The sequence below is a fragment of the Vombatus ursinus genome, unplaced genomic scaffold (genome assembly GCF_900497805.2).
Source record: "Vombatus ursinus unplaced genomic scaffold, bare-nosed wombat genome assembly UNPS02009573.1, whole genome shotgun sequence".
NCBI classification, from domain to species: Eukaryota; Metazoa; Chordata; class Mammalia; order Diprotodontia; family Vombatidae; genus Vombatus; species Vombatus ursinus.
Genome location: NW_020949351.1, coordinates 22515683 through 22526089, shown reverse-complemented (window position 1 = coordinate 22526089; position 10407 = coordinate 22515683). Strand labels below are relative to the sequence as shown.

The window sequence follows — 10407 nt, the reverse complement described above, 5'->3', positions numbered from 1 at the left end:
AGAAATAGCAGAGAGGCCACTTAAGAAGACGTAGAAGATACACTAAAAAGAAGTAATAAGAAATGTAGAATGAGGAATGTGTGCTGTTCTATGGAGAAGCCAAGGAGGGAAAGAATATTGAGGATCAAGGAATGGTCAGTGATGTTAGATGCTACAGAGAGGTCAAAAAGTAATAAGGCCTGAGAAAAACTATTTGGATTAGGCAATAAAATGACCTTTCAGGGTGCAGATGGCAAAACACAGTGGGGATAAATGCCAGTCTTTAAAGGGCTGGGGAGTGGTGTGAAGGCAAAAATGGAACCGACTACTGTTTGAAGAAGTCTGGCAAGTGATACGTAAGAAGAGTTGGAAGAGTCCATGAAAGTTTTTGTTTTGTTTTTGGAGAGGCATGTGCATGTTATCAATCGGGGTTGTGGCGGGGGACGGAGGGGAGAGGGAAGGCGGGGGAAGTAGCCTGTGGAAAGGGGACCGTTTAAGGATAAAGATCAAAAGACGAGTGGAATACTTGCCCTTGACCTCTCAAAAAGTAGCTGATACTTTCTTCCCTTTTAAAATTCAAGTGCTTATTACACAAGCTATACCCAGTAACTCCTCTCAATATGACAAACTAGAAAAGAAGAGGTAAAAGGATTCCTTGTGTACCTGCACTGGGCGGACCAGATAGGAGAAGGAAGATGAAAAGGCTCATCTAAGGCGCAAGAAGGGCAGAACTGCCAAAAAGAACTATTTACAAGATGGGCCATCCCTAAACTGAAGGAGGGGGCCAGGTCCTACAGACTCCTCCTCTTCTGGGACCAGGGAATGGGTAAAGGAAAGTACTAAATACTCCTCATTTACACAAGGTAACCCTGCACCTAGTTTCTATCTAGCTCTGCGCAGAGCCGGAGGGAATTGTTGCCGGAGTCGCAGACTTCACTAGGTAGAGGGGGACTGCTGGGGGAATCTCAAGGGGAAGGAAGCATTCTGGGTTGGAGAGGCAGAGCACAGTATGTCTAGGTGGAGCTGTCTCGGGAGGGGAGTCAGCTACGAGTCAGCCCATGTGTTTACCTTGTTCACAGGAAGCCGTAGGGTAAAGAGGAGGGGAAGAAGGGTGTGTGAGTGTCCCTCCTAGAGCTGCCTGTCAGTCACCAGCTGCTCAGCTCTAGAGAGCAGACCTAGTCTTTGAGTCTCCCCGCCACTGCGGAAGGTAGCTGGGCATCCAGGAGAGCAGAGTGGCAAACCCCCCAACGGCCGCACCTTCTGTCTACACTTTCCCCCTCCCTGGACCTAGAAACCAGGGAAGAGCACCCCCCCCCAAAATACACACCACACACACACACACACACACACACACACACACACAAACACATTCACTCACTCACTCACTCTCCCCACTCCCCCCGGGCTTTTTCTGGCCCCTCCTCCTCCTGTCCCTGCCGGTGCACTGCCTTCGCCTCCCCTCCTCTTCATCCCACCTGGGGGCAGCTCTGCTCCAGGGGGAGAGGTCAGCGTGCCTCTCCCCCACTGCCCCCCATCACCCCCTTGCCTGTGGATGCAGTAACCCCTGGAACCAGCCGGAGGCAACGAGGCGAGCTGAAGACCGGGTGCGTGAACGTCAGGGGTAGGGGCTAGGGTACCTCCTGGGCCCTTTGTCTCCCTGCTCATCTTTTCCTAGCCCTAGGCGGGGAGGGGGGTCTGGAAACTGTCCGGTGGGGCGGAATAGTGAGAAAGCTGTCTTTGACCTCTCTCATCTTCCTTTTCAAAGGGATGGGGGCAGGCGGAGGGAGGGATATAGCTCTTGCGGTCTTCAGAGCGCGGATTTCTAATGGGGAAGGGGGGGGTCATAGAAGGACCATTTACCAAACCCGGAGTGGGGTGGAAGGTGAAATGGTCCCAGCCGTGTGAAAGCGGAGGCCGATACCTGAGCAGCAGCGCAGGTGGCCAGGTTGGAACGGGCACCGCCATCACCACGTCCCTCCCTCCCCCTTCCCCCCGTCGGGCGGTAGGGTCGGGGCAGGTGTCGGCCCAGCTCCGAGGCGTTTCCTGCATGATCTCTGCCCCTAACTGCACAGATACTCCTTTCTCGGGATAAAAGGTGTTTTCTGGGAGGCAGGCCGACTTTAATTCGTGTAGTTGCGGCGGCAGCTGCCCCAGCTGGAGGAAGGGTCTCCTATCCTTCGACGATGCTGGGGCGTCGGGCGGGTGAGTGGGTTGCTTACCATCCGGGTGGATTTACCAAGTGTCAATTTAGGGGAGGACCGGTGTCCCCGGGACTGACCCTGTCTTCGGAAGCTTCTCGCGGGGGAGGGGTTTAGTGGAGTCTGGTGGTTGACAAAGGTTTAAAGGATGTTGTCTGCCATTGACACAAAGGACACTCCTATCCCCAGCCAGTGATATGGACCGACTGGTCAAGAAACAACGTATTTGAGTGTTTTGTTGGTTTTTATTTATTTATTTAATTGCAAACCTGTGCAGCCCGTTCCTCCAAGTCCGGAGTTTCAGTTAAGGAGCTGCTTGCCCCAGTTTCTTGTGTTGCTTCCGGTTTCAGATTATGGCGTGTTCGCACTGCTCCGCTGATCAGTTACCAAACTTCTCTCTGGCCCAGGAGCTCAGTAATTGAACTCTTGGGTAAACCCTTTCCTCCCGCTCTCGGCCAGTGCCCCTGCTGCCCTCGCTGGCATGTCCGACCTCTGATACCTCCTCTGCCCTCGACACCTGCACCGCCGACTGTTGGGGCTACTTTCCCGAGGACTCTTGACATGGAAACTTTTTTACTCGTGATTCCTCCTTCTCTCCCCCCTCCCCCGCTGCGATTTCTTTTGGTCTTATTAAATCTAGTCCCTGGCATCTATGAGTCAAAGAATAGCTTCCAAAGGGTGTGCCTGGTTTGTTTTTCCGTATCTGTCTCTGACAATTCTTGGTTTCGGTAGGTCCATAAGAAATCCCTTTGCTTGTGTTTTACAGTCATTCTGCAGTCACAAAGGTAGTCTGTAGGTCTTGTAAAGACCTGATGGCAGTATCTGATGCCTTTCAGGGCCTAGTTTAATTGGGTGTTTTAGAAAACTGGGTGGGAAGGGGGAAATTAAAGTCCTTGGATGTTATTGGAATTCATTATAACGCTGGAAAGATGAATTCTCGTTCTTCCTCTGTTTGGCAGTTACATTATGAGAAGCAACATATTCAATTCATCCTTGAATTTGAATGTATGTGTGTGTATATGTAATTTTTTAAAAGTTAAAATATGAACGAGGAGGGTTGTGAACTTCCTTTTGTAGGGGATTTTATTGTTGCTCAGTGATTTCTGACTCTTAATGACCTCATTTGGAGTTTTCTTGACAAAGATACTGGGGTGGTTTGTCATTTTCTTCTCCAGTTCATTTTACAGATGAGGAAACTGAGGTAAACAAGGGTTAAGTGACTTACTCAGGGTCACAACAGCTAGTAAGAGTCTGAGGCTGAATTTGAACTCACTTCCTGACTTCAGGCCGGACACTCTCCACTTTGCCATCTAGCCGCAGGGAAACGCAGTCTAATAACAAGAGAATAGGTTTGAGAGTTGGAAGACCTGAGTTTTATCACCACCACGGCCCCGACTTTCTGTCCCCTCCCCTTACATTTGTAAAACTTTGAGCAAGTTTATTCATCTTTATGAACACAGGCTTTCTCTTCAGTAAATAAAGGAGATTGGACTACATGATCTGCAGCAGACCCCAGGGTAGAGTGAAAAGAGCCCTAGAGTCCAGGATTCTAAATCCTGGTTCTACCACGGGGGTGTGAAATTGGAAAAATCACTTTACTTCTCTAGGCAGCAGTTTCCTTATCTATAAAATGAGGACATTGGACCAGATCATGTCCGAGGTACCTTCATTTTCTATTAGTCTAAATCTAAGGGTTTCTAGATAAAAAAAATTCTGTGATTTTTATGAAATGAAATTTTTATTAATTGTCCCTAACAAAGTACAATATGTGAATGGTGCAACTAAGAAAATAGAGGTACAAAGTTAAAATAAATCACCTTTAAATAATTAAAGGTTTAATTAATCAGAATGCTCAGAGAATGTACTGTTCTCAATTCAACAGTCCTTGAAACATATTTTTAATGTTAACTTGTTGAAAAATTGTCTAAAGTATATTAGTCTACTTTCTTCTTTCAGCAATTATGGAAACTAAAAATAATTAAGTCTTTCTTTGATGATTTAGAGTTGTACAGTGACTCAGAACAACAGTTATCATACAATTTTGTTGCTTTTGTCAGAAAGAAGAAAACTTGACAAGCTAACACACCCAGGATTTAAATTTTCAAAAAATTCCCTTAGCATCTTCACTTCCTACACCTGCTACCTGTTTTTATTTTCCACTTGGATAGGGTAGTTACTTTCACACAGTGGGTGATTAATAAATGTTTGTAGAGTTGAATTGTTATGAATATTAATTTTGGCATATTGTCATATACAGTTTTTTTTCAAAATGATCAAACTATTAGTCTGATACTATTTTACATCTTTGTTATTCTAAATTATGCCCCTTTTAGCTACTGGAGTAGTCAGTAAAGAAGAAAAAAATATTTTAGTTACTGTAGAATCATTTTTAATAAATAGCTATTAGACATTAAAATACCAGGAGCTATGCTTTTATTGGTCAATTTCAACACGCTTGCAGATGTAGGCCTGAGTAACACAAGAACTGTCTTTTAATGGAGCAATAAAACACACCTTGGAGACCCTAAATGCCATCATTGAGCAAGGATGCCAGATGAGAAACAAATTCTACATATATGATTAAAAATAACCCTCAAACAGGAAGGAGTGATTACTAAAGATCAATATCTTAGCTTTTAATTTAATTGTAAATTCTATTACTTTTAAACATCTTAAAATGTTTGTCTTAATTTCTTAAGGGATGACATTTGTGAATACTAACTACTGAGTTGTCTGTAGGGTGCCAATATAAATAATGAGTGGTTATGCCAACACTATAGTTTTATAAACTGTTGAACCCCTTAAGAGAAAGAAATATGTAGCACAGATGAAGTCAGGAAGAAATAAAGAAATTAGCAGGTATTGTAAGGAAGAAGATTATTAAAAGACTAATGTAAATCATTAAAGCCTGAGACAAGGCCAAAAATTTTGAGGTAAAGAGAGGAGTTTTCTATGTCTTAATCTCAGCTCATAATCACTAGATTAATACTGTATTATAGGAAAAAAGGAAAGAAAGTGAAGGTTTAGATGTCTTGATTTAAAAAAAAAGGCTGTGCCATATAGAAATGAATAATAGCTAAGAATGGAAGGGGCCATGGTGGGCATGGGAGGGAAATCCAAACCAAAGAATAGCTACTCTGGGTTCCATTCATTTGCTTCAATTTCTTGTACTTTCTAAATTGTGGGCTACTTTGAGAAAACCAAGAACACTGATATACCCAGTTTCTAAGAGGAAACAAAACCCCTTGTTTATGGGCCACCATTTTCTTTTTGCTTTAGCTATAGCTTCTCTTTGAGTCCCACCATAACAACAAATGTGAGCCCCTAGAGTACCATTATATTTCCAAAAGTAATCAACATACTACTGACTAATTCATTCAACCCCATGAGAGACCCAAGAAACTATGCAAGTGGTGGGAGACTTCTATACTAGATATCATTATTAAATGTCTACAATGAACCCTTTCTCACTCCAGGCATAAGGCAGTCCATGAACAGAGCCTGAAAATAGACTCTTTGTTCATTTCTTATTAGTTATCCATCCAGTAAGGCTGACTTGGAAGGAAGGGATTATAATCTTTGATCCATTTTTACAGTTCACCCTGAGTAGTAAAAGTTTTGTCAATCTATACCCACATAACTGGGACAGGGAAACATTTTCCTATGGATTAATACTTATTGGAGGGGTTGGGCGATCAGGGGAAGGGAAATCAATTGAGTAAAACACAAAAGAAAAAAAATAGAAGGCCCTTTGAGGATAGGTATTATGGATTTTTTTTTGTCATATCTTTTTGTCATTATTACCCTGTAGGTCATTTGGGCTTCTAGTTATTAGATTAAGTTGCCTTTTGACATACTTAGTTTTTCAGTCTGTTTTGTACATGGAAGATGGCTCTGTGTCTTGGTGGGTTTTTGTTTTTGGTATTTTTAGGCAGTTGGGGTTACCCAGGGTCACACAGCTAGTAAGTGTCAAGTGTTTGGTCTGAGGCCGAATTTGAACTCAGTTGCTCCTGACTTCAGGGCCAGTGTTCTATCCACTCAAACCACCTAGCTACCCAGGTGTCTTGTTTTAAAACTTGGAAGTTTACTATTGAAATAAAGACTTATTCCTATATAAATTTTAATTTTATTTTTTCTGAAGAAATTATGAGTTCTTGAAGCATAGAAACATATTTTTTACTGAAATTTATTGGAGGGAGGGTAACCAAGACTTGTTTTGGTTTCCTTCCCATTATCTGTTAATCTCATTATGAGTTAAATATACCAATTTAATTTTTTTAATTAAAAAAACCTTGAAATAGAATAAAATATAATATAATATAATAATTTTTAAGTACTGATGAATGAAGCAGCCCCTATCCCTTCAAAATATTAGACTAATAGTTTTCCATGCCAAAGGAACCTGTAGAACTTAAAATATTGACCTGACACTTAAAAAGTATGTATAGACATGCATGTCTGTACATATTTCTATATCCATATGTGTTTGTATTCATAAATGTTCAGATCCTTAAAGATAGTTCCCAGTTTTTTTTAATGTTCATATCAAACCTTCAAAGATGCAATTCTTGTATTCCCAGCACCTTTCACAGTGATTGGCAAATAATAGATGCTTAATAAGTACTTGTTGTATGACTGATTGATATCATAGTCATAAGAGAAATTATTCTTAGAAACTTTTATTTCTACGACTATGGGGCAGTAGATAGAGTGCCGGTCCTGGGCCCCAGGAAGAGCTGTGTTCAAATTTGACCTCAAACACTACTAGCTCTTGAGATCCTGAGCAAGTCTTTTAACCTCTGTGTCAATTTCCTCATCTAAAAATAAGGATAATAATGGCATGAAATGATGATAGTAAAGTGCTTGGCAGAGTTCCTGGAACATAGTAAGTGTTATATAAGTATTAGATATTATTGTTGTTTTAGATCTCTTGACAATAATGCAAAATTAAGCTGAGATTTTGGTTCTCCACTTCGGCATAAAAATTTAGAGTTTTCTGACCTAGAAGTAATTCTGTTTTGGGGGAGGAGGAAGAGAAAGTTTATCTTTTTAAGAAATAAAGAAGGAAAATTCAAAAGAAAGTGAGAATAAGAAATTCCATAAAAAGCCAATTGAGACTGAAACTGATCTAAATGATCAGTATTTTTGACATATGATTTCAGAGGAATATTTTCTAGAAATGTATATCTGAGCCATTAGTTTAATGTAAATAGCTTGTGACAAAGGAGTTATCTGTAGTTATAGCTGATTGGTTCTTCTTATTGGAAGCCTGTTTCCAGTTAGAGTTCCTTGTGGTTAGTGTACAATTCTTTTTATATATGTCATCATCATTAGTAAGACTATAAAATTGAATCTTATTTCAATTAAATTATTTTCAACAGTAACTTGTTGAAGTTTTGTTAACAAACTGAATTTGGTTTACACATCTAGATTCTTCCAGTATGAATTAATCATACTTGAGGTTCTTCAGAGGCCTTTGACACTTCTTAACAAATATAACATTATTTGTTTGGCATTTAAAGGACTTCACAGGATGGCCCCTTCCTACCTTAAGAGTCTTCTTACATGTTGTTTCCCTCTGCTACTCCCCTCTAAGATCTTTAAGATCTCTACATAAGATGTAGATCTCTAAGATCAAGCTACACTGTCCGTTATGGTATTCACAGCACAAAACTCTCATCTTCCATTTCTGTGCCTTGGTACTCCGTACCCCCCATACCTGGAATGTACCTTTGCCTTAGAATTTTCCCTGGCTTCTTTCAAGAACCAGTTCAGATTCCACTTTTTTTCAGGAAGCCTTTCCCATTCCCCTTGGGTACTAGCACCTTCCTCTTTCAAATTACCTTCATATATACTGTATGTGATTAATACATACCTTGGTTATTTATGTGTTGTTTCCCTCTCCAGAACATAAACTCTTCAAGGGCAGAGACTGCTGTTGCATTTCACTGGATCTTCCCTGCTTAGCACATTTCCTGGTACAGTGCAAATACTTAACAAATACCAGTCACTGACTGACTGACTGATTTAGGAGAATTCAAGTTAAGATTAGATCCTTATCAAATTCCCGGTATACAACTGGAATTCTTCACTAAACTCCCCCCCAAAAAAAATCCCTAGCTTTTAAGCAAATGTACACATAATAGAAGCTTTTAATATCGCACAAAAGAATGAAAATAATAAAAGCCTTATAGTTATCATCTCTTCCTTATATAAAAGACCATATAACTGCCAACTTGTATTTATCACATCTTTTGTCTTATATGACCTGTATTGTACTCTAGTATAGGTTGACATTTTACTCTCAGTTACAAGTTTCAATTGTCACCATTTGGAAATCGTACCTTCATTTTAAAAATTAAGATTGTCTATTTAATTTTTATTGTAGATTTGATTTTCACTGCATTCTCTATTAGCAATCCTTTTTACTTGTTTTGGTTTTTTAGTATATGAATTGTTGCAATAACTGGGTGGGATAATTTAAATTGAAGTTAAGCACAGAACAATTTTACCAACTGATGTAGATTTGTTAAATATAACTTTTTTTTCTCATAAGATGATTCTACGGAGCAGCTAGGTGGTACGATGGATAGAGAGCACTGGGCCTGGAGTCAGGAAGACCTGCGTTCAACTAGGGCCTCACTAGTTGTACGACACTAGACAAGTCACTTAATCCTGTTTGCCTCGGTTTCCTTTTCTGTAAAATCAGCTGGAAAAGGAAATAGCAAACCACTTCAGTAAACCAAAAAGGGATCACAAAGAGTCAGACACAACTGAAAAAAATCACTAAATAACAAGTATAGACATACATTAAACCATAAATAGGACATTTACTAACAAACTCAGTTTCAGGAACTGTTTGCTATTTCAAAGATCTACCACAGTGGTTTGGAAGGAAAATTTCATAAGTCTCATGACGAGGGAGGAAGGGGCCCTTGAGGGGAGGGAATCAGAAGGAAAAGAGAAAGATGTGATTAAATAATCTGGAGTTTAACAACATAGACAGTATCCAGATGGCACAATGGTTTTTAAAAGAGAGCAATGAATATCAGTCTTATCTAGTATCATGTCATATCTTGGTTATTTAAATAAACAAGTAACTGTTGTATGGATGCATGGAAGACCTTTCTCATATGCTCAAACTTGGAGAAACACTAAAGAAACAGTACTACCTTACTCTGTTGTGGCATTAACGGAGGGCTCACCCTAGATGAGATAGCATCCTTCTGAGATCCTTTCTAGTCTGAATACTTTCCTGACCTAATGGAGATAGAAACCACTCCCACCAACTACAAAAAAGGATTCTGAAAGCAAACTAATATGAAAGAGAATAAATGTTCCCAGTGCTTCAAAACCAAATAATAATATAATAATACTCTTCCCACAACATGTCCAAATAAACTTGCACTGAAAAAAGATAAACCATAGGAAAAACCCAGGGAAAAAATAACTTCCAACTATAGATTAAATTTTTTTTTGTCAACTAGACCTATATTTCACCGTTGTCTATACTTTTTTTTTAAGAATATGTACAAGTTGTTCAGTCACTACAGTCATGTACGACTCTTTGTGACACCCGTTTGGAGTTTTCTTGGTAAAGATAGTGGAGTGGTTTGCCATTTCCTTCTCCATCTCATTTTATAGATGAGGAAACTGAGGCAAACAGGGTTAAGTGACTTTTCCATGGTCTCACAGCTAGTAAGTATCTGAGATCTGATTTGAACTCAGGACTTCCAGATCTCAGGGCTGGCGCTTAATCCTAGCTGCCCTATTTGTACAAGAGGTGTACCTAAACAAAGACAGATAGGAAAGGGTCGATAGGAATGATCTTTGTTCTGAACATTATATTTCTATTAATGCAGAAGCAGGAGTACCACTTGGCAGGAAGAATGTAGACTAGAGGAAATCCATATGGAATTAAATTTGTCAAGCTTTCTTGTAACCCCAAAATGCTAGGGTTCTTTGGAGATTCAGTTTACATTCATCAAGATGATTAGGTAAGGGATTAGGCTAAATGACTTTTAAGATTTTTTCTATTTCTAAAATTCTGTGATTCTGTTTCTATTACTTAAGTGTTGATCAGGCAGCATGAAAACAGGTACATGGGCAAAAATGAGTTCATTCAATTTAATTTTCTGAACAGGGCAAAACCTAATGGTCAGCAGAACAAAAAGTCTCATTTGGTTAACTGACCTATTTTAAGCAAAAGTGGAAATCAAATGATAGCATT

The 10407-nt window shown here is 39.9% G+C and overlaps 1 protein-coding gene across 7 annotated transcripts in view; it reads left to right on the top strand.

Moving 5' to 3' along the window:
• Positions 1–663: 663 nt before the first annotated feature.
• Positions 664–10407, top strand: part of MBP (myelin basic protein) — a 207851-nt gene continuing 198107 nt past the window's right edge. Inside the window, exon 1 of one of the 7 annotated variants that reach the window (XM_027852330.1) lies at positions 664–842. The gene's annotated coding sequence lies outside the window, so the exon portion shown is untranslated. Of the gene's footprint in view, positions 843–917; positions 1584–2121; positions 2182–10407 lie in introns of those variants that run through there. The other 6 variants (XM_027852328.1, XM_027852331.1, XM_027852332.1 and 3 more) reach the window with 6 other exon arrangements.